The following is a 27,048-nucleotide window of genomic DNA, read 5'->3' on the forward strand; positions in this document are numbered from 1 at the left end:
AGTGTAAATTCCTGTGTGCAGATGTTTACACATACTTTATCAACCCAATTATGTCCCCTACTTTAGTATTCCTCGATTTCTAACTGGCTCGAAGTAGAAGCCCACACGATTGACTCTATAAGATAAAATTAATTAATAAAATTAATACGAAATGTTATTTCTTCTTGTGAACGCCAGGGGCACTGTACAATTAGCCGTACAAAATTGACATGTATTTTACGCGGTCGCTGCCCACAAGAGGTTAAGTATTGAATTTTCAATGTCCATAGTCACTACAAACCTACAAACCGAGTAAAATGTTCGTATGGATTATTTCAGTTCTTCTTATGGCCGCTGCGAATGGTATACAGCACTGTCAAATCTGCAAGTAGCACGATTAAGAATATGGTCGACGCGCCTTAGAACGTGGCCCATATTAATCCAAAACATTTTTATTAAATAAGTCAATGGAACTCTGTCTACGGAAATAGTCTTCTCTGAATCGCATTCTGTTAGTGGTGTTATTGTTAGATCTTGCTATTTCGATTGTTCGCAATTCTAATCTTGATAGATCTGATGATAAGTAACATAACAAAAGGTTTAATCTTATTTTTAACCGACCTCAAAAAAGGAGGAGGTTCTCAATTCGACTGTATGTTTTTTTGTATGTATGTTACGCGATAACTCCGGTATTTGTGCACCGATTTTCATGATTCTTTTTTTTTGTTGGAAAGAGAAGATAGAAAGATACGTCCATAGTGGTCCCATTTAATTTTGAAGAAAATCATCCACCTCTAAGAGTGACTGTTCACGCACGAAGATTCATTTTTGTAAATAGCGCCTAAATGTTATTATAACGGAGCAATTATTTTAATGGTTGATTTTGCTATTCTCCAATTCAAGGCTCTCTCAATATACTTTGACTAGTGAGAACCGATTTTTATTATCTCCTGTGTCAAGTCCCGTATAGTGGCGAACTAGGGATTTTTCAATAAAACTTGGCAAATAGACGTAATTCCATGTACTTTTGAGGTCGTTTTTTTAGTACTCTGTACTGAGATTATATACCACATAAATTATATAATTCTAAATATACCGAGCAAAAACCTCGTAGGTAAATGATTAATTCATTAATTCGAACAAAATAGTTTAAATTTCGCGCTACAACATTGATGTTTTTACTTTTTAATTGTACTTGGTCCCGTACACACACGAACATTTGGCAAAAAAACTAACCCTAGCTTTGGAGCTTATCTTAAATAAATAAGATCATTGATACACATAACACTGAGTGGAACCAAGCCTTTATATTTACTTAATACTGTCATTAAAATCATAGATAAAGTTTCTATAGTTTAAAGTGTATTTGTTTATTTTACTCAAACTGTCTGTACCTATTGCGAATCAAAGTTACTAAACTCAAACCTATTAGAAAAAAGGTTTCTATGAAAATGTAGTACCTACTAACAAATCTGTTGCAAAGTCTTACTATGAATTCGATGCAAGTACGTAAGTAGAGAGTAGTAAAATTACATGACATGAGGAGCTTTAAAGTTTGAAAACTACTGAATATAATGTGGTTTGAAATGCGATTTAAATAAATTCGCCAACATAGGACTTCCATAACAAGTGATAAACGTTTTAATATAACAACGCTTGTAATCTAACAGAATGTACTTTAATATTTCATAGCACCATTTCCGGGCCCATAGATGCTTCTTATCGTTGGTTACTAACGCTCAAGCGCAAATGTAACTTTGTAGGACTGTAAATTACAATTTCATTTAGATAAGGATTGACGCACACGAAACCTTCCTCCTGCCGCCGCCGCCGCAAGGCGACAGCACTGTAACAACAAGAGATAAAGTTGTTTGATCGCTAATCACTTCAAGGTAAGTGTCATTAATAGATTATGCGGTATCTGCATGTTCATTTTTATCTTAATTATCTCATTGTCAACATCTTATTCCGAGTTCTACTTGTATTTGTAAATGGTCTTCATTGGCAGATAAGAATGCCTAGATTTGTTTAAAGCAATTAAGTGTTATTATGATTCTGTCTTAAATACTCACTTTTTGTTTAATTTTGAACAATAAACAACTTTTTACGAGCACTAAATTACTGACCTTATCTGTTTACATAATTTTCGTCATCATTTATTAAGAACATAAACTGCGATTCCTTTGACCCACAAATGGCTAAAAAAGCTTGTATTCTTACTTCAACAAAGTCAATAATGCTTTTATATTTTTCATCCCATAACTTCATAATATTAATGGTGTTTATTAACTGGTTGCTTCAGAGAATTTCATTAAAAATGAATGCAGTTATTACGTTCGCGTGGAATGCGTCTCAACACGACAAGATATTATATATTATGCATGAAACGAAAAGAAGAAGTAAAACCACAATAGAACTTTAGAAAATTTAAAATCAAAAGTATTTTTACAGGCAATGAGACATAACAAACAATAATACCCTGGCAAATAAGAATTAAGACGTTTAACTATTATTTAAGATTTGAATATATATAATATACCATTCATATACCATTATTAAATTGGTATTTCTCACATTTTAATATCACAACTTCCCCTACGGAAAAGTTTAAAACTAGTGTTATATAATTAGTACTCAACAGTAAAAATTGCTAAAATCTCTGAGCTATCTTTTACAATGCATAAATATATTCGCAGATGATGTTCAATTTATTTAATTTTATAATTGAGCGCATAAAATACCACATTCTTTAAAAATCGATCGAGTAATAATAAGCGCAGGGCTTGTCATTCACGACGTCGTCGTGCCCAATGCCCGACTGACGCATGCGCGTCTGGCTAAAGTCTAACCGAACAAATATAGATGAATATTGGCTTATACGTATTATCATTACTCACTGAGATCTTTTTAACTTGGCCGCTTTACTTTATCTTTACACAAATTTAAAACAGTTATCTCTTGCCGCATCGCGATAAAGATGACTGCGACATTGGTGTTTATGTCAGAGATAATTACAGCATATGTATTTAGTGCATAAATGAAAATTAAATTGTGTCAGAGCATGCCGCTGTCATTTCGTGTCGCGTCGTCGTCGTCGACGGTGTGTGGTGCGCGGAAATCGGCCAACGGTCCGTACGTGTGTAGCGCCTTCATCAGTCAGAAAAGCGGACTCGGACCGCGCGGATGCGCGGTGCGTTGGTGCTTGTAGTTTTTTTAGTTTGACAGTTGGCGCGTTTTTCGTTTCTGTTCAAGAAATTTTTGTGGAAATCATAGATTTTAAGCTAGTGTAATCTGTGTTTTTTCTTATATTCGTGTGTACAGCTAGTCATTTGTGAATTTTATACACCGGCTGTGAATTGAGTGATTGCACGCGCAGTGAACACTCGCCGTGTTTGTGGAGAATTTTGTGATTTCTCTTTGAGGAATTGTTTTGTGAACCTGCCTCATTCGCTGCTGGGGACGAGAAAGGTACCTGACCTATATTTTTCTGCACTACTGCTTGCAATAGTCTATGTAATTTACCTTTTATCGTGTACTTTGTATTGATACTTGAAAAGTTTATTTGGGGCGAGCAATTTCTCTAGATTCCACCGACTGAATTCCAAATATAGCGAATCGGGTTCTTGTGGCTACCGATACGGGCTTGCTGGGCGCCGTGATGCATGTTTAGAGGAGATTTTCTAGCAAGTTTCATCGTGATTTCCCTTGGTGGCCGGGCAGTGAGACGCCCAGACAGCTGTGCATACGTAACGGGTAAAAATAAATACTCGGGCATTATCGGCTGGTAGACAAACCGGCTTTGCTGAGGACAAGGCGATATTATTAGTGCACATTATACAACAGAATGCTAGGTTATGTTTGGTTAGGCGCAACAAAACTGGTTTTCTGAAGAGGCGTGGAGCTAAATTGTGCTTGTAATATGATCACTGACATTGAAATACCTATTACAGCTTATTACTACGTAGAATTTGTAATGATTATGTGGTTGTGGCCGACCCACTTAAAAGTCTACTTAAGTTTTTAGTCTGACTATTTTCTCATATAAATTTGAACACTAAATATAGGACATTTAATTATAAAATTGAACACAAGTTCTAACTTTGTTCAGCATTTAAATATTAGAAACTTATTAGGTTGTTTACTAATGTTTTGTAAAAATATTACTTCATTGTGGTTGCCTAGCATTGAAATTCAAGTGCCCACTTCATCTTTTAATAATACTTTAATATTATATAGACACAGCGTACGTAGCATCTTCAACTCCATGACACAATAAAACCGGTCCATACTGTTTACTTTTAAATGTTAACACAGTGCAATGTTGTTTATTTTATTAATAAGTGAAGGATACAAAACTAATACATGATACATAGTTTCTCTCTTTAACTCAATGTTCAAAATCTTTATATTCATCGGACTGTGCACATCACATATAATTTTGGCCATTCTAAATGAAAACCTTTTTAAGGCACCCGCCAATGCAATTTCAACTTTAATAACATTATACCACATGTTGTGGAAATTAAACAAAGTAACTAATAGCACGTCTACAATGTAATACAAAGTTAAAAATAAAACCCAATGTTCAATTTTAATATTTTAAAAATATTAACTACAATTAACTTACCATCTGTAAATTTATTACAACTGAATATATTTGCAAGTATGTACTTGTCATTTCTAAACATAGTAAAAATTCAAATTGTGGTAATGTCTCTGACAGTCCCACAACCACTATTATGATTAGATAATACATGCATGTAAAGTAAGTACACTTGGTACACTACCCACACCAAAATAAAAGATTTCTTTATATGGTTCATCAAATTTTTAAATATAACCCTGTCAAAGTTAGTTTGAATGGTTCAGTATAAGACAAATTCAGGCCTGGCGAACTCAAATCCATGACAACCTTAACTTGAACACCATTCATGAGGTGTGTTCATTTATCAATGGTGTTCAATTTATTAAGAGTAACCATGTCCAGATAATTACCATGGCGAGTAGCTTTTTAACCTACTTAAAAAAAAGGAGGTTCTCAATTCGTATTTTTTTTGTATGTATGTTAAGTGATCACCTTCGTGAACCGATTTTGATGATCCTTTTATTGTTGGAAAGAGGGTACCTCAATAGTGGTCGCATTTAAATTTGAAGAAATTATTATTACTATTTATTATTATTGCAAATGGTATAATATTTTGAATTAAAAAAATCATTAGTAGAAATTTATTCCTACACATTGTAAAGTTCTTAATTCAATCTGTCAGTCAGCCTTTCCAATGTATTGTGACTGAAATTGCAAAATTTTAAATACACTCACCTAGATTTGTTATATTTTATAATTATAAAGTTAGGCTTAAAAATAAGTACATGACAAAAAGAGTAAGGCAGGGTAAACTAGTGCAGTTTAAAGCAAATAATTATTATGGAAAAAGATGTACACGCTATTTAGTTCCAAAAATATATAACGAAATTGATTGGCTTAGAAATGATACAAAATTAAGTAAATATGCACTAAAACGTTAAAATAATCTTTATCTTTTATTAAATAAGTTAGTAGTTCAATTAATACTGTATAATGTTAAATATAGTAAAGTAGGTATTATTAAGTAAGAGTGCACATGTTGCCAACAAACTGCACAGCAGTTTGGCGACTTTTTGTAATAAGTAATATGTTGTAATTTTGAATAATAAATAAATAAATAAAAACTTTTGCCATAAATTTTCAGAGTTCACAAGTTATTAATTGTCTTGGAATGGAAGGTCAAACATTAAAGTGTTCAAACGGTTTAAATTGTCCATCTACTACATCATATATTTATTTCAATATGTTTATAATTATGCATGAGTTGTGCACATCTTCAGAATATCATGCTAGTGTCTTGTGCCACAATTTCTGAAATTTTATCACAGTACATTTGTTTTATGTGTACAAATTTCGTGCAAATATTTTATTGAATATCCTTGCCAAAATAAACTTTATTTCACATAGTAACTCGTGTTTGAGTACAGCAATATGAAATGTATAAGATTTATTTGCATATTTGAATTTGACATTTATAGCTGGATGCAAAATCCTTTTCAGTATGATGTAAGCATTTCAATTTATATAACCTATATACACAACATTTAGCAATTATTTTACTAAATGAATTAATTAACTTTTTATATGTAAAATTAGTTCCTGCAAACATTGGCTTAGTAGGTTAATGATATTTTGACAAACCCCAAGGTAAATGAACTACATACATATGTTATAGTTAATTTCATGCAATTCACTGGGCAGAAGTAACATTTTTCATAATTTATGTGCAACAAATGCATTGTACTAACTGTGCTTTTTTATATTCATTTCTTCTATGACACCTCTCACTTGTGGAGTTATTAACTTTTCACGATTACTACATATTGGAAAGTCAATTATTTTTTTCGGACTAGTCATCTATGGTACCTGTAACGCTCGAAATGTTAACTTGTTTGAAAAGACAATTCCGTGATTTATAACAAATAAACTTTCATTTCTGAGCCTCTTTCTTGTCTATAACATTTATTATTAAGTTATATGTCTTCTGGGCACTATTCTCACGTAAAAAGGAAAGTTTTTATTACTATGGTTTTGATTTCATGAGACACCATTATTATTATTATTAATATTGGGGCGGCTTCATTCAGGGCCTATGCATGCCTTCATCACTGCGACTATTGACTGATCTATTGTGATCACCACGAATTACAGTGCAGAGTCTTTGTGTGCTCCTAATTTTCATCACTATTTAACTCAGGTGCACAGATTTTCTTTTATATTGACAAAGTAATTAGTTTTTAATAATATAGTAGTATTTAAAACAACAACAATAGTAATAATGGTGGTGGAATAATTCAAACTAAAATAGCTTAAAATGACGTATTTTCGATTGCTTTACGGGTTTTACCCGTGAATTGTTTTCCTTGCAGAGATCTAAGTTGCTAAAAAAGTGCTATTCAAGTCCGTACAGTGGCTGATGAAGACCTTACAAAAACCTGTAAAGTGGACATGGTGTCTTCATCAGTATATTTTAGTGGTTGTTTTTCTGCAAATCTTGTTGTCATCATTTGCTTTTAAAAAGCTTAAGAACTACCTAAGTAATCTTTCTTCAAATGACTATTTGATTTACTGTAATAATCTATATTCTAATTACAATAAACAACACATTGTGATCTTGCTTATTTTGACTTTGAGTAATTAATGTCATAATACTCTCTGTTAAGTTGCCAAGACATAATAGAAAAGATGTAACAATTTGTTATGAAAATGCATTTGCAACAATTAATTTACTTTCTTCTCTATTGAGTATTTGTAGCAAACAAAACGGTTCTTTAATCTATCATAAATATACTCGTGATTTCATAACGAACTATACTCTCATATGAAACAAAAAATATATGTGTTTTTAGATGATCAAGCCAAGCCATAAAACATTACTCGCATTTAGCCTCTATGTCTTTATTCCTATATGTAATTGTATTGATATTTCACTTGGCCACCAGCCAACGTGTAATATGGAAGCCGAATTTGCAGTCGGAATTAAGTATTCATTCATGGCCGTAAATCTTTTCTATCTTATTCATAAACCGGCGCTGGAATGGTAACGACGGTTGTACCATGTCCTCATTGCAAGTTCCACTTGGAATGTAAAACCATAGGCGACGTACTGGTTTCAATACTCTTTGTAACAATTTCCGTGCTAGCCATTTGGCAATGCAACGGTGCATGTAGGAGAAGGGAGGGTGTCTGTCGCCGTGGCGGAGTGGTGGGGGTATGGTGATTTCGGCTGAAACATGGTGGGTAGACGGCCGTTACTCCGCCGTGACGACGTTCCAGATGCCTTTAATTACGCTGCGGATAGGAGTAGGGGGGTGATGCGGTGTATTTAAAGCGCGTGCGCGGGCTACTTGCCCGCAGCGTCACCGGCGCGTGCGTCACTGCACAACGCGAATAGAAAACTGGTGACCCTCGGATGACGGTGACGCCGGCCACTAGGTGTGACGGGCTCACGTTACTACTGTAGTGAAAGTTGAAAGATTCCTCAGAAATTTTCACCACACTGATGATACGACTTGCTGTAGATGCTTATGCGCGGACGCACTTTACCTGAAACTATACGTCATGTTCAATTTTATAGGTTTTCATGTATCCGTGCAAACTAAGATTTTTATTTAAATGTTTTCTAAAATAAACTCTTGGTACATTTAATATTATAGAGTATTCGATAACAGATTAAACATTACGGCATGATTGATAACAGATATTAGTACTTAGTACTTAATATTTCTGTCAAAATTGATAGTGTAATATGTACCGATAAACAATATTTTTGTTTACAAAAACAAGAGGAAATAAGAAAAAGTACGTTCGAAAATCTATAAAAGGACGGGGATATACGAGCTTGTCTGCGGAACTAAGTGGATCAGTCCCTTCTCCATAACAAAGGCCCGGTGACAAATGGTGTATTTCATTCGACATATAAAACGGCTGCCGAAGAACACACCGCGTTATCCCACCATCAAAGGATGGAACCCCTTCCGAATCTCGGCTTTGTATAAAACATCTTTTGGTTCTGGTCACTACAAAAATTATTTTGATTCTGGTAACTTTCAAGCAAAGTTTTTATATACATATATTTTTTTTATAACACCAAGTGACAGGACGAACAGGTCGTGCACGTAGTAATAAGCCACACGCCTGTCCATAACAGTTGCAGTGTTACTCAGAGCTTTCACAAGGAGCTCTACTGCTACTAAAGATCTCCTACTAAAATCCTCCTAAGACCCAGCAAACTACAGTAGGAAAAGTTCTAATGTACATTAAAATATACTAAATATAATTACATGCTTTGCCCACCCAAGGAGACTCAGTTTTTTTATGAAAAAGTTTTTTTCATGATGATCATATGTAGCACTAAATTTGAATGGGATATTTTCATTACTGCATACAGTGGGCGTTTACGTGATCTTAGAAATAATAATATTACGTGGATCTGAATCACTTTACATATTATGTGCATTTTGATGTACACAGTGCCTTAAGATGTATCTGTGGAAATGATACTATTTTTTGAGATATGATTTAAATAAGGTTTGTTGTGATTTAAAAAGATTCATCTCCAATATCTAGCTATCGCTAAAACTCGATTTTTTATATCTATTATTTTTAGTTTAATGCATTATTCCGACATTTGTAAACCGATTTCGATGATTCTTTTTTTGTTGGAAAGGTGGTACCTTAGTAGTGGTCAAATTTAAAGCAAATATTCCACTTCCACATTGTTATTAGGGGATGAATCCGGTTTATTGGATTTCACCCACTTTCCGTTACCCGATTTCAATGAAACTTGGCAAATCTGCCATCCGCTAACTAAAACGCAGCTAGACAAAATACTTTTTCGAGGTTTAATAAAAAACCATAACCCAGTTTTAGAATATTAAAATTGTTTAATGATATTTCAGCTATGCATCGTTAGGGTTATATTATAATTAGACTTGATGTTACTGTACGTAAAGTACAGGCAACTGCAAGCCGCTCTTTACACTTCATCTTATCAGCTTAATACGCATTCACTACTAGACTTAAGCCTCCCCTTGAGCACACCATCCCTCCCGGTCTTGGGCCGCCCGCATCCAACCATTAACTCTTAAAAATTTGATTTAGACTGTGCCATTTACGATAAGACGTTAAATCCAACATGTAAAGTCCATCGTAGTTTAGACTATGAATATTTCACGTCTAAATCAATAGTAATAGGAGAGGCACTGAGACACGGTCCTTGGCGAATAATACCTTCCTTTTATATTGATGTAAAGCCTAAATCCAAGATTCAATAGACGTATTGAATCTTCTTCATTGTAGTAGAACCGACATAATTATATGTTAAATAGTTTAGTCGCCAGTGACAGTGTAACAGATAAGCTATTTTAAGAGTAAATAATTTATATCAATTTAAATGAGTCACTTGTTAGTTGTTCATTGCTAAAGGGCAAGGGTGATGTCAATGACATCACAGAATACATCATAGTAGGTGGGTATGAGGTAATGTGTACAAATTAAAAAGGTAGAACGTATTGAGAAAACTGGCGCGAATTCCCTGAACGACCTTTTCATGTTATTGCTAAATTGAAATACCTGTCTTTGTATAATGTAGTACGTAAATTGAGTGACTTTTACTTGTTTATTGGGTTGGGTTAATTGGTATGTGGCATTGAAATTTTTTGGTCAAGTTACGTTTCATTTTCATCTTTTAGCGATTACTATGTAAATGATAAATGTGAGAAGTTCAGGAAATGTCTTTTTTTAATTTGTTTTTTATGATGCCAAGTGAATGGACGAATAAGTCGTCCGCCTGGTAGTAAGCTACACGCCTGTACATAGCAGTTGCAGTGCCACTCAGAGCTTTAAATCGCAAAGATCACCTGATACATAAGATGACAAGTCTCATGTCAGGTCTGTACCCTTTAAAAACGTATTGCAGTCACATCACATTGTTTGGCGGCAGAAATAGGTAAGGTTAGCACCTTAGTACTTCTCTGGACAAACATGTTCCAAGGTTGATTGATGCATACATTCTTTTACAATCGTTTCCACCATTATGGCATATCCTGTATAAGTTCGTTTAATTTAGTAATGTATTATTTAATATTATTTTACATGCTTTTATTTAAGGCTGAATAGGATTAAGTTCGAATTAAATTTTACCATCAACATTTACAATGTAACCTACCCTATTTAAAGCGAAAAACAAATTATATTTATTTATAAGGCCCTCTAATACTAGTAAAACCTGCAGTCTTCTTCAATTTATATATGCATTAATTTTATGCTTATTTGTACCAAAGGACCAAACTCCCAAAAACAAATTTCAATTACATCGTCAGATTAAAATTCGGGCAAGTTAACGAGGCGAGGGTAACGATGCTATATAGCATCTGCCAAGACTGCCAACTTGGCGCCAACCTCTTAATTACTTTAAAGCCCCTTTGACACTGCGCATAGTTAAAGTTTCTTACTATATAGACCAATAATTTGTGCGTGTTGGTAGTCTTGCGTTTAAAATTATTCACGTCAATGAAGATTTGGGTAAAGCCAAGCTAAAGCGTTATGAGTACAAACTTCACAGTCTAAAGACAGCATCTATGTTATTCATAGGAAATGAAACTATTTTTCCGGATTTAAATCGCGTATATTTGATTTTTCAAACAAACCGACGTTTCGGGCCCTTTACAGGTCCCATGGTCACGGTTGACTCAACCGAAAAATAGTTTCATTTCCTATGTGTAACAATCGCGAAAACCTAAGAACTCGACATCTATGTTATTATTACAAAAGACGTATGATTTGTAATGAAACGTTCTATGTCATCTTGAGACATCGTATGTAGAGTAGCAATGGCTTAATTCGATACTAAATCGACATGGTATTTTTTTTAATTTATTTATATCCTTTCAGTGACATTTTTACTAATAAGATAAGGTTCTCCCAAACTTCATAAGTTTATCGGGAGGGTTTGGTTGCTACATTACATTCGTATGTAAAACTTCATTTTTTTTGTTTATTTGCCTTTTTTGTGTGACATTTTAATTTTATTTTTTCTAAAAGTTATTTGATGTTTTAAAATTATGGTCTATGGACTGAAGGAAACAATTATTATTATTACGTACCACGAAGTAAAAAAAAAATATGTATAAATCATCGAATGAAACGACCTGGATGAAAAAGTATATTCAAATTTATAGGATATAAAATAAAAAAAAGTTTCTTTCAAAAGTCATGCGCCAGACTACATACAGCATTGTATAAAAAATCCAGCAATGACGTAATGTTGGCCGGCGACCTCGTGCCGGGCCTCTTATTACGACCAACGTGGGGCGTGCGACAAATAAAATTATAACATCAACCATGCCATGCACGTGGCGACACCTGGTTCGCACCGCGATGGGACGAAATTCATACTTTTGTGACGGTTATTCAATCGAGTAATTGACGTAAATTTACATGATTTTCCATTTAACACTTAAAAAGTTTCGCGCCATTACCATCAACCAAGATGTAGCTACAAAATTCAAAGAAAGAAGTATAATCTTATTGGTTGTACACTCAAAACTAACTATTACGTAGCCTTATAAATCTTCCTAAAGGATATTGTGTGCAACAGAACGGAACGAAACCATTTACTCGTTGCTATGGTCTTAAATTGCCGATCAGTCAGCGCTACCAGCGCTTTAAAACGACTGCTGCCTCGTAAAATCACTGTTACAACTATAAATTTATGAAAAAACAGCTACAGAATGAAGTATGGATTGTACCGAGGAAATCGATATCAGTAATACACACGATATAGTACGAGTTTCCATACAATATTGTTTCGAACCGTGGTGGCACGGCCTGTTTGCTGATAATTACTTATTGTTGCCGCCATCTTGCGCGTGAGTCAGCGCGCAGTGCACGCCCACACGCCGCACGCCGGCCGGTTTCGAAATGACATCAAAGTTTTCGTTTGGGACCTCGAATTTCCTTTTAAGGATTAGTGAACCCGTTTCATTTTGGAACAAAATGCCATCATACCAATTAATTTCGGAGTTGCAACCTACTTACATACAGAGATGGGCATTCGCCCGGTCTTCAATCCGTCGCTTTGTTAACATTTGGTTTAAATCGGATTAAAATCCATTAACGCCCAAATTTGAGGGCACAAACTATTTGCAACTAAATATGTGTTGTAAATCAAGTTTTGTTCAAATTGATGGTGATATTATTACAAAAGTTTATTGCTTTCTGATCTAGATGATTCGATTTGCCTTTCTATTGAATCAATTTCCTTGAAAATCGCATTGAAATAAATCGATACGAAAAATCGTTACATCATATAAACTTGCTTTGTGCGTGTTGTGTGGAGTTGCCTCTTTTTCATCTAAAAAAGATTTTTTACATCGAAATTTTGTAATAAGTATGGAATTATAATACCACATTCCCCACGCATTCCCCACGTATTAGCCCACGATTTTGGGCAAAGATAGGTTAAAACCCTTTAAGGAAAAATCCAATTAAAACTCGGGCGGATTGATTAGGTTTAACTGCCCATTTCTGTTTACATAGCAACATTTTCTTCTTTCGTCGACCGATGCATTAATCTACAAATTAATAATTAAAAACCACAGATATAGATTTCGTCGTTGTTTTAACCACCTAGCCTAACTTTATGCAAGTCCACGGTACATTTAGGTTAAGTTAATAAACAAGTGCCAACTTTTGTCCCCCTCACACGGTCTTTTGTTATCCTTATAAATATTAATGCTGGTAGGTCGGTCGCTGAATGTGAAATGAGGTTGTGTTAGACACCCAAATGAGATATTTTCTATTATACGTAGTGGAAATGTTGCCCAAGGTATCTACTATCAAAGGTGTAGGTGTTGCAAAAATGTGTAGATTTGTATTTCGAGATTTTTATCAACATTTTCTAGCAATATGTATTTGTTTATTGTAACACTTCCCCTATTTGAATTGTTTCTACCAAAATGTTGTTTATGTATTAACATAGTTATCGTAATGTACTAAGTTAACGCTTTGAAATTTTTATCATTATTTTCATCGGAAATTACATTAACTTTAACCGAGTGCTTCACTTCATGCAAATTCTCAAAGAGCAGCATTGCTTCAAAGTGATTTCGAATTTATAAAAATTTACTTTGTGCTGCCGGCTGCAGTGGCATTCGGAATGTTCTTTATGAATTGCAAAATACGATACCGACGGCCAGCAACATTTCTCTTTAACGGTATTTGGTTAATTTTAAACATCGAATACTGATAGAAATATGGAAATGCAAATATATACAAATGCAATTGCTTTTGTACTTTTTACAAGTGGACGCTAATGCAGAACAATGTCTATTTTATACGTAAGTAAATAAAGATACATGTATGCCATAACCTAAGGGTATGCTCACTGAATGAGTTCCGAAAATGAGCTATTCAGTTTTAATTTCGTTTTAAACTTTGATCTCAGGTTAGTTCGATTATTTCCTCAGACTTTAAAGTTAAGCTTTTTTTTCAAATCTTACCTAAATTAGTATTATCTAGAAATTTCAATTTTACCTAAAAAATTGAAATTATTTTTTTTGCATTCGTAATGAAACACTAGAGGACTTGTAGATTAACGGCCCCTTTAACATGTTGGATAAAATTGCAAGTTGTCAGCTAAGTTTGAAAACCGCGCAACTTCGTTTTTGGACGAAATCCCGTTTTGCCCTTCAAGCCCAATATCGGACAATTGAAGCTTGAAATATAATTTTTAAACCCTTTTTTAGTTATAATGTAAACGTACAACCGTAGATTGTAGTATAATTATTTCTAGTAATTACGAATTTTACAAATTTAGCGGACGATGTATGTAACAAAATATACTTTAACAGAAATGCTTATTCAGTGTTACCTAACAATTCAATGCTACCAGATTTGAGACCTGTATTGCTTGTTAACAAGCAAACGGAATCATTCAACAATCAAGTGCACACTGTTAAGCGTAGTCGCTAGACCGCAAATAAAAAGGTATATATACTAACTCCAGAAATAACCTTAGCATTTCTAAAAAGCCGTCAAAAGTGAACGGTGTTTGCGTTTACTCGCAAAAAGCGTTGCCTCCATTTAAGACTCATTCGCAACTGTATAATATACCTTTTATGCAGTTCACGCGTTTCTAGTTTCAATGTCACCCTCCCAGATGTATTTGCACTTTAACAATTTCATACTTTGAACTTTATAGTTTTTTTTTTTATTACACTTGATTATATTCGAATCTCAAAAAATCAATTAACGGTTGCAATGATGAAGGTGTACTTAAGCCGTGGTAGCCTAATGGTTTGACCTACCGCCTCCCAAGCAGAGGCCGTGGGTTCCAATCCGGGCCCACACCTTTGAGTTTCTAGGAATTAAAGAGCTTTTCGATGATGAAACCTGCACGTCGAAGAAGGTTCACGAACTTCGTGCACAGCAGTGGGACGTATACGTGGGTTGATGATGTGAATGAACCCTCCCTTATACGTGTAATAAAGCTTAACTCTCTATCCTCGGCTTGGTTCAACATTGTGATTGTTACAGTCTAGTTTTTTATTATTATGTTTATTGTAACTTTCTGTATAATTAATTCTGTATTAGTCATATCGTGTGTTGTTTTACATTAATACTGTGGTCAGCGCCGTAAACGATTTTTATTACACATTTTCCTATTGTTTAGTAGACGGCCAACACTGGCTTTACTGTTTAAGTAATTTATGAGAAACTTTATTTATATTTTTGTGCAGTCTCATTCAGAGCTTTAATATAGATCTCACCCATAGACATATAAGTTAATAAATGCCCATAATATCACCAGCACCCTTACCCTTCAAAACCGCTCACATTACTGCTTAGCGGCAGATATAGGTAAAGTGGTAATACTTCCCTGGACGTACTCTTTCACAAGGAGCTCTACTGCTAGGAAAAAAATAATATTGTAGTCGGTAGCGGTAGTCATAGAGATGACTGTATATTTCTACGACTACATGACGTTGTCACATAAGGTTACTGACACACGGCCATTCTTTTAATATCATGTGTTGTTTCCTAGAAATTGCAACAAAGGTGCAATTTGTAAAGGTGAAAAGCGTCTCGAAAATGTTTTCGCAAAAATTCCCATAAAATGACCTTGGAATTCGGTACCGTGTTGCTTAAATGCAACTTGCACTTTGTTTATTACAGCAATCTCTAGATGCACGGCGAATATCGGGAACTCTCGGAAACTTCTTCGACGTTTTTGAAAACTTTGCTTTTGTCATCATTGTGTCTCCAAATAATTCGCAAAGTTATTCTTTTGCTTTTCTCTGTTCTTTAGTTCCTTGGAGGATAAACTAAAATCCATTTTGCGTATTTTTACAACGTTGGAAAGAATACTGTCGATACTTACTATTAACGTTAAAAACTGAATATGGGAAGATTTCAAAGTATTTATGTCAGATAATGTTTTTGCTTAAGGTCTCACTAAAAAGTTCGCGAATTTACTTTTAATAACAAATTTCTTCAACGAACATCCTATCGTATAGGTTTTATCGGTTCTACGACATTTTCGCTCGCAATGGCCTTGATAGCATCTGGCCATCAGACGAAAGATGGTCCAGTGACCCACTTACCGGTGCGGTAACAATTGACGTTAGATTAACTTTATCTGATAAAGTCGTTTTTACGAATAGGGCGAGAAACAGAATTAGCTTCAAGTTTGTTGTAATTGTTAATACAAAAATCGAACACAAAGTAAACTTCGTCCTGCGACCTCGCTGTACCGTAGCATCGCTCTGCCGACTGAGCCACAGGTCAACGAAATTAGTCTATGCGTCTGTTACAGATGTTTCGTATTGGGTCTCTTCGGCTTTCAAAGCCGTTGTTTTAAGTTTGTTATTTGTTTCCAGTTTCGCACTTAATGGTGAACAAATTCTATGTCCATATTGCTGCGTTCCCTAAAACTGCTGTGAAAATCGTTGGATTATTTGGAGAAAATAATCTGTTGACGTACAGATTTGTCACAAAGATTTTTTACAGAGTAATCGGAAAAAAATCGCATTTATTATCGTTTAACCTTAGTACCTTGTTGAGATAACGTAAATCATTACAGAATACAAGTAAAAAATTTTCGCACGTTTATACGTTGGAAGCAGTAGTTAATGAGTAACGCAAAGACGTTGCTCATCGCAATTAACACAATTACAACAAACGTTGATGCATATCACAGTGATGCTAGTTCATAAAAATAGACAACATGATCAATTCTCCTGTTTTGTGGAGAATTAAATAGTACAGTCAGAGAACTGTAAAGAATGTTATGCAATATCTTTGTATCTTAAACAGATACAGAAAACCATTGCGAAATCAATTGCTATATTTTTTTATCGACTCACTCGCACCTTTAGTAGAACAAAAGCGCTTGATAATCCAGTGCCCACCTCTTTTCAGCGTTAAAATACGTAAACATTTCAAAAGCAGCCGCGCTCACATCAGTCCGCTTGTCCAAACACCAGCGCTAGGTAAAACAAGTAAGTCCGGAGCCAACACAAATTTCAGCACGATCATCAGTTATACAATGTCGTAATCGCATGTAGGAGGGACGAATGTGACGAGGGCACCTCACTCGGAACGACGAGTCTCGCGTACTTGTAATTGCACAAACTATTCGAGAATTTCGAGCTGTTATCTCCTCGTTGCGGCAACTGGCGAATTTGCTTACAACATATATATTACGTTGCTCATATATCCGAAGAAAATATGGTTCTCGATCATAGTTGTTACTGTACTGCAATAACGCACTTGTGGGTTCAAAAGTTTGACGATGTAATTGACTGACTCTACTACATCTGTTGGGAAAACATCTTCATAGCTCTCATGAATCACAATTATGATGATTACAAAAGCTCCTTCAGACAAACATGCCTCAGAAGTTCGAACAAATCTCATAACTAAAGTCGAGTGGACTGTTAAAAATCTGTTACGATCCATTAAGAGCTTATTAAAACCGTATGGCGCGTGTCGTTTATGCACAGCGGCGATGGACGTCGTTATAAAAAGCATACAACGTGTCAGAGACTGCGTGAGTCCGGTTATTTTCAGCTAACGCGTCTGGTGCGCTTGCCCTCCGGTTCTGTTCAAATTTGTCACTTCAAATTATTCGCTAATTCACCCGCTGTTGGATTAAAGCTGAGGGTATTTTGAAAGCAGCAAGATGAAGAGATCATCAAAGTTGAGTAGGTCGTTCAAGAAATTACTCGTACAGGCTTCGACAATTACTCCCAATTTGTTATCAGATTTAATCTTTGTTTTTCGCTTGTAGTTGCTTAAAATTTCACGCCTTCGAAGGCAAGTCAATCCCGCTTAACGTTTTTGTATCAAGAAATTTTGAGATAAAAGTGTCTGGTGAACGGCGATAAAGCGCCATCACATTTAGAAAGGGTCTAAAATTCTGAGTTAAGAGTGAATGTTAATCGTACTTTTAAGCATCCCTTTCCGGGATAACGGCCTTGAGCTTGTATGTGCTTTATGCTTCGATTGATGTTCCTTTGTAACGGCATCTCTATAAATATTGACAGTGGAGTTATTTTTGTAGGTGTAATAGAAAACAATGAGGCGCGCTTGAACAGCTAAGAGTAGTTACACACGGTGACTTCTAGTGGTGATTGCATCACTACACTTTATCGCGGTTTATGAGCGATTGCATCAATGCAATCGCGCGTATGTGACGATGCAATCGCGTGTATGTATCGATGCAGGCGCGCGTTTGTATCGATGCAATCGCTTATAAATCACAAGTGTAGCGATGCAATCGTGCATTTGTATCGATGCAGCCGCGCGTTTGTATCGATGCAGTCGCGCGATTGCATCGATATAATCGCTTATAAATCACTATAGTAGCGATGCACTCGCGCTTTTGTGTCGATGCAATCGCGCGTTTGCATTGCTTTTTAAAGTGGTTACACATATGTTCATGCTCTAAGATATTTCCAGCGTGTCTACTCATATATTACCGTCAACCCTGAGCTTAGTGCAATTACGTGCTGATTACAAATCAACAAGAAATTTGTAACAATGTTATCTTGCAGTGTACAAAAGGCAAGGCTCCAGATGTTTGTATATAAACTAGATTTATTGGAGATATTTCGACGTTCAAGGATACGCAAGTTTGTCGTACATGTTTAGACAACATGTTTACTCTACATCGATGTACTATGTATGTGCAAACAAACCTCGCTGTGAATAATTTGGTAAATGCACTCTTTTATTCTACGTGTACTGTTTAGATAAGCACTCGTTTGACGTTGTTTCGAATAAGAAAATATTATTTATTTATTTATTTTTCAGGCATAACAAACAATAGTACATGGTATGTTTACATTATCCACAAATTACTATTAATGTGTGTGATGGGTAAAACTAAAAGTAAATAAAAGGTATACAAAAAAGAAATTTTCTCAGGCCTTCAATAATAGATTTTTTAAATTTAGAAGCGGTAAATAATTTAAAATATTTTATATAACCGACTTCAAAATAGGAAAAGGTTCTTTTTGTTTTTTTTTGTCTATGTTACGCGATTACTCCAACATTTGTGAACCTATTTTGATTGATTTTGATGATTCTTTTTTTGTTGGAAAGGGGTTACCTCAGTAATGGTGCCATTCAAATTTGAAGAAAATATTCCAACTCTAAGGGCCGTATTCCAGAACTCAACTCAATGCTCAAGTCAGGATTTGAGTAGACTTGAGTATGATATCAAGCACTGAAAATACGACCCTAAGAGCAAGGCCTTGAGTATGATTTTCAGTGTTCACTGCAATACTCAAGTCCTGACTTGAGTATTGAGTAGAGTTCTGGAATACGACCCTAAGGGTGGCAAAATCGGGTTTCTTGAATTTCACACATTTTGTGTTAACCAAAATGGAACTTGGCAAATAGATGTAATTCCATAATTTGCGAGGTCGGTTCAAAAAAAAAGTTATGGATAACTTTGTATTGAATTCTATGATCCGTATGTTTGATAAAACAAAGTATACGCCATTTAGATTCGAAAAAATACTTTCATTTCCTATAGATAACTTTGTAGTTCAACTTGGCCAAAGGTCGCCTATTTATTTGAGTTCTTATACCCATCTGCTATCTACATTTGATTGAATTGAAGCACAACAAACTCTCCTCTGAGTACAATTGTCCCAGACGTTAACTGGCTATGAATGGGTCGCTCGCTTATTGAATTGTGTGACACGCGAACTCACTGCGTTGTCACTTGTCATTGCACACACTAGTTTATAGTCACGACTTGCCAACTGGTCTGATTCATTAGCTTTCTATATAGTGGTTGAAAATAGTTTGCCTTTTAAATTAGAGATGCTATTATTTGCATATTTTTTATTTTTTATGCAATGTCCATTAAGACGCCTAAGAGGTGATACCTTATTAATCATGTAGTATCTTCGTGTAGCCCTATAAATGCAAGGAACAAATCAGTATCTACTTAAATTAGATTTTATAGACCGTAGCGCGTAGCTGAATTCATTATCTGTAGTAACATTAGAAAAAAGGACAGAGAGGATGGAGAGCGGTGGTTAATGTGAAGATCGGTGAATATATGACCATAGACAATTGTTACGAACATCTATGTTGTTCTGAATATAATTTTTAAATACATTTGGGCTCATGAGGCTATCTCTGGTTCGATTCCTGGTATTACCAATATGGGAAAACGCAGTCACGGATTGACTGGCCAGATGACAGCTTTAAGAACAGACATATCTGTCTATCCTCTTTTGCTGTCAAAGACTGCCTTAATTTCGATTATTTGTGGTGTTACCATTGCCACTTTTTCTGAATTTGGTTCCAGTCTGGGTGATCTGGATATTGCGCCAGAGTGGTTGCTGTTGCTCTGGTACTCATGGTACAGGGAATTCCCTAGTTTGAGACCAAATAATCGGTGTCATTGTCTGGCACATTATTATTATTATTTATCTATTCTCTCGCGTCTCCCAAGGCCTAAAAGTGTAATTTTGAATTTTTATATCGGACAGGCGGTATTTCCCGGCACGGGCACAGTCGGCCGGGGTCAGAGACTCAGGTTCAAGAATCGGCGAACAATACGTGCAGCATCGAGCACGACCGCCTTCTGCATTTGTCCTGGAAGCAACACGCCACAACAATCCAACTGCCTCAAGCTGTTAGAAACACTGACTGGAATTAACCCATTTGCGGAAAAAACAATTGGGATTATTTCAGTGGAGGCCACATCCCACATGTCGGTGATCTCGTGGTGATTATTATTACTATTCTTGTTCTGCGTCGATGACTTGTACCCTCCACTTTACCATCACTCAGATTTCAAATATGGTGCCCCATCATAAGTCATGTCAGATTTGCCTTTATGATTTTTCTGCTCTCTTTGTGCCTATTTGAAGGTTATTTTTTCTGACCACCTTATCCTTTGGGTTCTTCTCCAAAATCACAAGTTCCTTGTCGCGTATTGTTTTGTTTCGTCATAAATTGAAGTTAAATATGATTTTAAATCTGTCTGCGCGAAGGCAGTTATTTGTGATTTTTTTTATGATACCAAGTGACGGGACGAACAAGTCTTGCGCTTGCCTGGTGGAATAAGACACGCCTGTCCATTACAGTTGTAGTGCCACTCAGAGCTTTAAAACGCAAAGATCTGAGATCTCGAGACATAAGTTGACAAGTCCCATGTGCCTGTAATTTCACCAGCTCCCTTACCCTTCGAAACGGAACGCAATAATGCTGACATTACTGCTCACCGGCAGAAAGGTAAGGTGGCAATACCTCCCTGGACGAACTCTTTCACAAAGAGCTCTACTGCTACTAAAAAAGTTTAAATTGACAAATAAAATTGATTAGCTGAAACAGACAAGCTTGGCGGTTTAGGGACTGTACGTAAATCTTGCAGCACCTAACATGCGAATCAATGACCGAATTACGCACTGTATACGTGCCCGATTGACTCTAATTGTTGACAGAAGCTAATGTTGTGTTACGGTTTTGTTTACATGCATAATTTGATTAAGCTTTATTAGTGGGAGAGGAAGTAGTTTTGTGTTTTGTCACCTTGAAAGTTTACAATCTATATCCATTTTAAGTCAGTGCTAAGTAAAATGAGACGTTAAACTTCAGTTACCAGTGTAGAATCGAAACTGACAGTTTCAATAATAAGTACACTTCAGTATAAGACCGTAACGACAAAAAAGCGGGATGGTCATATACACTTCATGTAGCGCTGTCTCACAACGATTCATTTTAGGTCCTTACTGAATCGTAATAAGAGTTCATGGTAAGGCCCTTGTACTCTCGTTCTCCGTACGACATCCGTCCGAAAAATTAATGTACTGTCAAATAAGTAATACTAGACCAATGTAAAAAAACTCATGATGCGAGAGAAGCTTCATATTTGACATTGTTTTGTAATATTGGTCGAGTGTTACTTATTTGACAGTTATTATTTCGGACGGAGAGTGGAAGTAGATATCCTGACTCATATTTCAATATCGTCAACCCGTTGTACGTCCCACTGCTAGGCAGACGCATTCATGGGTCTCCTCTAAGAACTGTCGACCTTTACAAGTGGAAAACAATACAGTGTGCTATGGAATTGCACGATTTAGTACCGCTTTCCCCGTTCCATCATCAGGGATACTAGATGGGGTTCCATTCGATCGAAGCGTTACACTACTTTACGTTACGTTACTCCCTGCCTGCAGACTTAGTCCCTGAACGCTATAACTTGGGCCTTTTTAAAGACGAGGTAAATAGGTATTATTTAGATGTGCCTGGTTTATCGTCGACCTCATCGTCTTTTTTTTATGGTAGCAAACGACGGGACGAATAAGTGCACCTGGTGGTAAGTGGCACGCCTATTCTTAACATATGCACCGTCTCTCAGAGCTTTAAATTGCAAAGATCTTAGAGACACTACGCTCGTCACCCTGAGACGTAAGTTGACATCTCTCATGTGCCTGTAATTTCACCAGAACGAAGTAAACTTCTCATTACTGTTTCGCTGCAGAAATAGGTAAAGTGGCAGTACTTCACGGGTCGAACTCTTTCACAAGGGGCTTTATTGCTACTTCTTTCCATCAGGTGGTCCATTTATACGTCCCACTGCTGGACACGGATTTTTTCTCAGTCGAGTGTTCATGTTATAGTCCACCACGCTGTGCCAATCCGGTTTGGGGACTTTACACGTGTTCCGAGAGTTGTGAACCTTGTTCGACTTTCATCGCGATGTTTTCCTTCGACGAAAAGCTTTATGGTAAATTTCAAATTAAATTCCGCACATAAATTCCGAAAAACTTAGAGATTTGAGCGGGGATTCGAACTCACGGCCTCTGCTTGAGAGGCGGCAGGGAAAACGGCCTTTTTGACTCGTCTTATTAAAATACGTATAATTTAGAATCATCATTACTTATTTAATTACTATATTACACTACTTTTTATAAAAGTATTATTCGATTAACTTTGCATGCATCGATGCACTGTAACGACGCGTGAGTTATATGTGCGACGGTTATTGTACAATAGTTACTACCCGAGGTAAGCGTAAAACCTGTCGTGCTGTGAAATGTATGAAAATTAACCAACATGCGAACTTTTAGTTTACGACAAGTGACGTGGCTAATAATAACTCTGTGACATAGTTTTCGCAACATTAGCACTAAATACCTCTCGGTTATTTCATGCGAAGTTAACTTTTCACATAGTAATTCTCGTCGCCTTTATCAACTCGCTGTCACTGAGACCGTATTTTGATGGACTGTGTAACATTTTACTTTTGTGCTGCTTTCATTTTCTAACTAAAATGCGATTCGTTTTTATTTTAGTACACGCTCTTTTCTCCTTTTCTTTTAAAGTTTTTTTTTATTAAACCAAGTGACGGGACGCACAAGTCGCGCCTTAGTGGCAAGCCGCTCATCACCCGGAGACATAAGTTGACAAGTTCCATGCGCCTGCACTTTCACCGGTCTTCAAAACCGGAACGCAGTAATGCTCACGTTACTGCTTGTCGGCAGAAATAGGTAAGGTGGCAGTTTTAAATTTTCCTAGACGAACTCTTTCACAAGGAAGTCTAGTGCTACTATAACAAAAGACGTTAATTTTTGTCATTCACTCGCAGTTTTAATTTAATTTTGGCATAGATACCATTTGTAAGCATGAACAAGGAAAATGTTTGATCATCGTGATATTATTAGTACCGAAGAACGTGCCAAAGGTCAATACGATGCGACAGTGTTTCTGTGATGGTCTTTCTCAATTCAAACTAAAACGATACTAAAGTGCTAAAAAAAATTACCTGCAACGACGCCAGTAACACAAAGATCTAATAAAAAAATATCTTCAAACACCTTTGTAAATACTAAAACTTACAATTTCAAGTTCAAGTTTTATTGAAATCGGTTACCGGAAAGTGCGCGAAACTTCGCGCCACCCTCAGAGGTGCAATATTTTCTTCAAATTTAAACATGACGACTACTGAGGAGGTGGAAAGAGTTCCAACAAAATAAGAATTATCAAAATCGGTTCACAAATGCCGTCGTAACCGCGTAACAAACTTTAAAAAAAGCACAAGTCGAATTGAGATCCTCCTCCTTTTTTTGAAGTTGTCTAAAAATGCTTTAATCTCCTACCTTTTAGCGTTATTAGAAGACAACCGTTCGCAGAAATTTCGATACAATAATTGCTTTAGAAGCACTAGCGCTCCTTGTGAAATAATTCATCCAGAGAAAGTACTTCCTTACCTATTTCTGCCGCTAAGCAATCATGTAAACATTACTACATTCCGGTTTGGAAAGGTGAGCCTGCTGGTGAAATTACAGGCACTTCGGCCTTATCAACTTATGTCTTACGGCGATTTTTGCGATTTAAACTGCAATTGTTATGGATGTTACCACCAGATGCACGACTTGTTCGTCCCGTCGCTTTTTATTTATTTTTAATTTTATTTATTTGGTAAAAACTTTAATACGGATAAAATTATACCCTATGTCGGTAACCTAAGATTAGTTTTAAGTTGATTGCACTTTACAACCTTGGAAAACACAAAGAGATCTAATTCGCAACGACTTTAGGAAAACCTTGAACTAAATGTCAAGACCAAGTGATTCCATCTTTATAACTTCCAATATCCTTGGAGAGGATAAAATAAAATCCTTTTCTCTACATTTTATTTTACTTCGAAAGAAAGCCTTAGCTTAAACAAGAAGTTACGTGCTTTATTGTCCAATATAAACATTTCCCGCAATGATCATTCGAGTATGGCGAGAGACAATATATCCGGAAGATTTGGAGTGGTTGGAACGAGTTGAAGTATTTTAACAAATCCGTGACCTACTTCCATCGTTCGGATTAAATGGCCTGTGTGAAATAAAATACAAAGCGGTCTTGGAAGAATAACAGGGTGGACAAGCATTCAGAACGGCTTTAGACGAGGCGTTATGTGGGTTAAACCAATGAATGGGAGGTATAAAGTTTTTATTAAGATGCAGAAACCAGATATCGCACAATACTGTCATAACTTGAAATTGAGAAATTAATAGTCTCAGTACAGAGTACTAAAAAACCGACCTCAAAAGTACGTGGAATTACATCTATTTGCTAAGTTTTATTGGAATATCCTTAAATTCGCCACTATACAGGACTTGACACTGGAGATAATAAAAATCGGTTCTCACTACTCAAAGAATATTGAGAGAAAAACGCCTTGAATTGCTCCTTAAGAAAATTTAGGCGCTATTTATAAAAATGATTCTTCATGCGTGAACAGCCACCCTTAGAGATGGATGATTTCCTTCAAAATGAAATGGGACTACTATGGAAGTACCCCCTTTAAAACAAAAAACAATCATGAAAATTGGTTCACAAATACCGGAGTTATCGCGTAACATACATACAAAAAAACATACAGTCGAATTGAGAACCTCCTCCTTTTTTGAAGTCGGTTAAAAAATACAAAATGAATCGTATTGCGAATAATGTCATTATTTTTATATACACAATACTTAATTATCCATTTATATACGAGAATATCTGTACATTTTGCCATCCGCTAATTAAAACGCGACTAAGTGGCAAAATATTTTTTAGATATATAAAAAACCGTAACCCAGTTTTAGAATATTGAAATTGTTTAATGATATTTTAGCTGTTCATCATTAGGGTAAGTTCCGATAAGTCGAACATGTTAACTAATTTTAACTGTCTTTGAAAGAGAATTTTGTGCTCTATTTTTTGCTATTTAAAACAGTTATTTTATATTGCTTTAATTCGATTTTTTTTTATTTTCAAACCGTGTTTTCTAAGGTCTATAATTTTGAGTTACGACAGTATTTAATTTCGTGCGCGATATTAAATACTTGGAAGTGGTTTCTAATTGATCATTGACATAAATGCCTTTTATCATTGACATTTCAAAGTAATTAGCAGCGAATTGCACTGCCTTTTCTCCTTTAATTCGTTCTAGTTCTAAACCAAACACGAACAACAACGGCTATTACACAGTAAAACAATTGGTTTCACGGCGGCTGCCAAGTTTACAATCATTAAATAACTATTTACTAACTGAAATTGTTATTGTATCGGGTTACTACTGCATAGCGACAGTGGAGATGAGGTTGTTTATGATAATACAAAATTCTTCTAAATGCTTTTACATCGACTTATATAACTAAAAACCAAAATTGAATTTTAAAACTGGACGTAAATATTTTAAAAATGTGGATATAAAAAATAAAGAAAAATTAAAAAAAAATAATATTAATGATAATATCAATGCACTAACATAACAATACATAATTTTGCATTTATTTCAATAAATCAATTTATTTATTTATTTGTCAGAGTAAGATACTTATGATCAGATCATTATGATCTTATTTTAAATAAATCCAGCTTATTCTACCATAGTTGGCATGCAAATGTACATATAATATTCAACTTCTTCAACTTCTTACCATTATTACAATGAATCAATCAAATTCAACTATTTATTACAATTAATGAAATTGTCAAACATTGCAAATAAAGCAAAATAAAAACAAAAAACTTCCCGAATAATATGTCAAAGATTAATATAACTTTTAAGTTTCTTATAATAAAACTTAATTTTTTTATTTAATTGAAAGCTATTCCGTTCAGTTACGACACTCGTGTTACACGGAGTTGCTTTAAAACTATCTCCGCGTTGGTCTGTCAAAGTGAAGAATTACTCACATCCCAAAACATAATGCAGTACTCAAAATAGAAACCCCAAAGGATCTCTTGACGTCCGAACGAATTATTCTTTCTCCTATTTAACACTTGGAGGGTAACTAATTTTAGCATTTCGTGTCCGGATACACGTGTAACCCTAATTCTTCCCCTAAGTACCGTTAGCCATTTTCGCTTACATCTAACACGAGTAACGCCCAAAGTAAGCATGCATTTCCGAGCCTACACGAACTTTTATAGTTAAGGCAACACACGCAAAACCGCGAAAATAG

The 27,048-nt window shown here is 35.5% G+C and overlaps 1 protein-coding gene and 1 long non-coding RNA gene across 14 annotated transcripts in view; one reads left to right on the plus strand and one right to left on the minus strand.

The window, feature by feature from the left end:
- The window catches only part of LOC113228109 (plasma membrane calcium-transporting ATPase 2), a 322,320-nt gene that overhangs the window by 85,971 nt on the left and 209,301 nt on the right, over positions 1 to 27,048 (plus strand). Inside the window, exon 1 of one of the 10 annotated variants that reach the window (XM_026461258.1) lies at positions 3,117 to 3,447. The exons of the other annotated variants lie outside the window; for them this stretch is intronic. The gene's annotated coding sequence lies outside the window, so the exon portion shown is untranslated. Of the gene's footprint in view, positions 1 to 3,116; positions 3,448 to 27,048 lie in introns of those variants that run through there. 10 annotated transcript variants of the gene reach the window in all.
- Positions 1,488 to 27,048, minus strand: part of LOC113228111 — a 55,681-nt gene continuing 30,120 nt past the window's right edge. For all 4 annotated transcript variants that reach the window (XR_003310269.1, XR_003310268.1, XR_003310266.1 and 1 more), the window contains exons 5-6: positions 3,502 to 3,781; positions 1,488 to 1,825 (exon numbers count right to left, since the gene is read on the minus strand). This is a non-coding gene — a long non-coding RNA (uncharacterized LOC113228111). The remainder of the gene's footprint in view (positions 1,826 to 3,501; positions 3,782 to 27,048) is intronic.

The sequence above is a fragment of the Hyposmocoma kahamanoa genome, unplaced genomic scaffold, assembly GCF_003589595.1.
Source record: "Hyposmocoma kahamanoa isolate Upper Pololo Valley unplaced genomic scaffold, ASM358959v1 224, whole genome shotgun sequence".
In the NCBI taxonomy this organism is placed as follows: Eukaryota; Metazoa; Arthropoda; class Insecta; order Lepidoptera; family Cosmopterigidae; genus Hyposmocoma; species Hyposmocoma kahamanoa.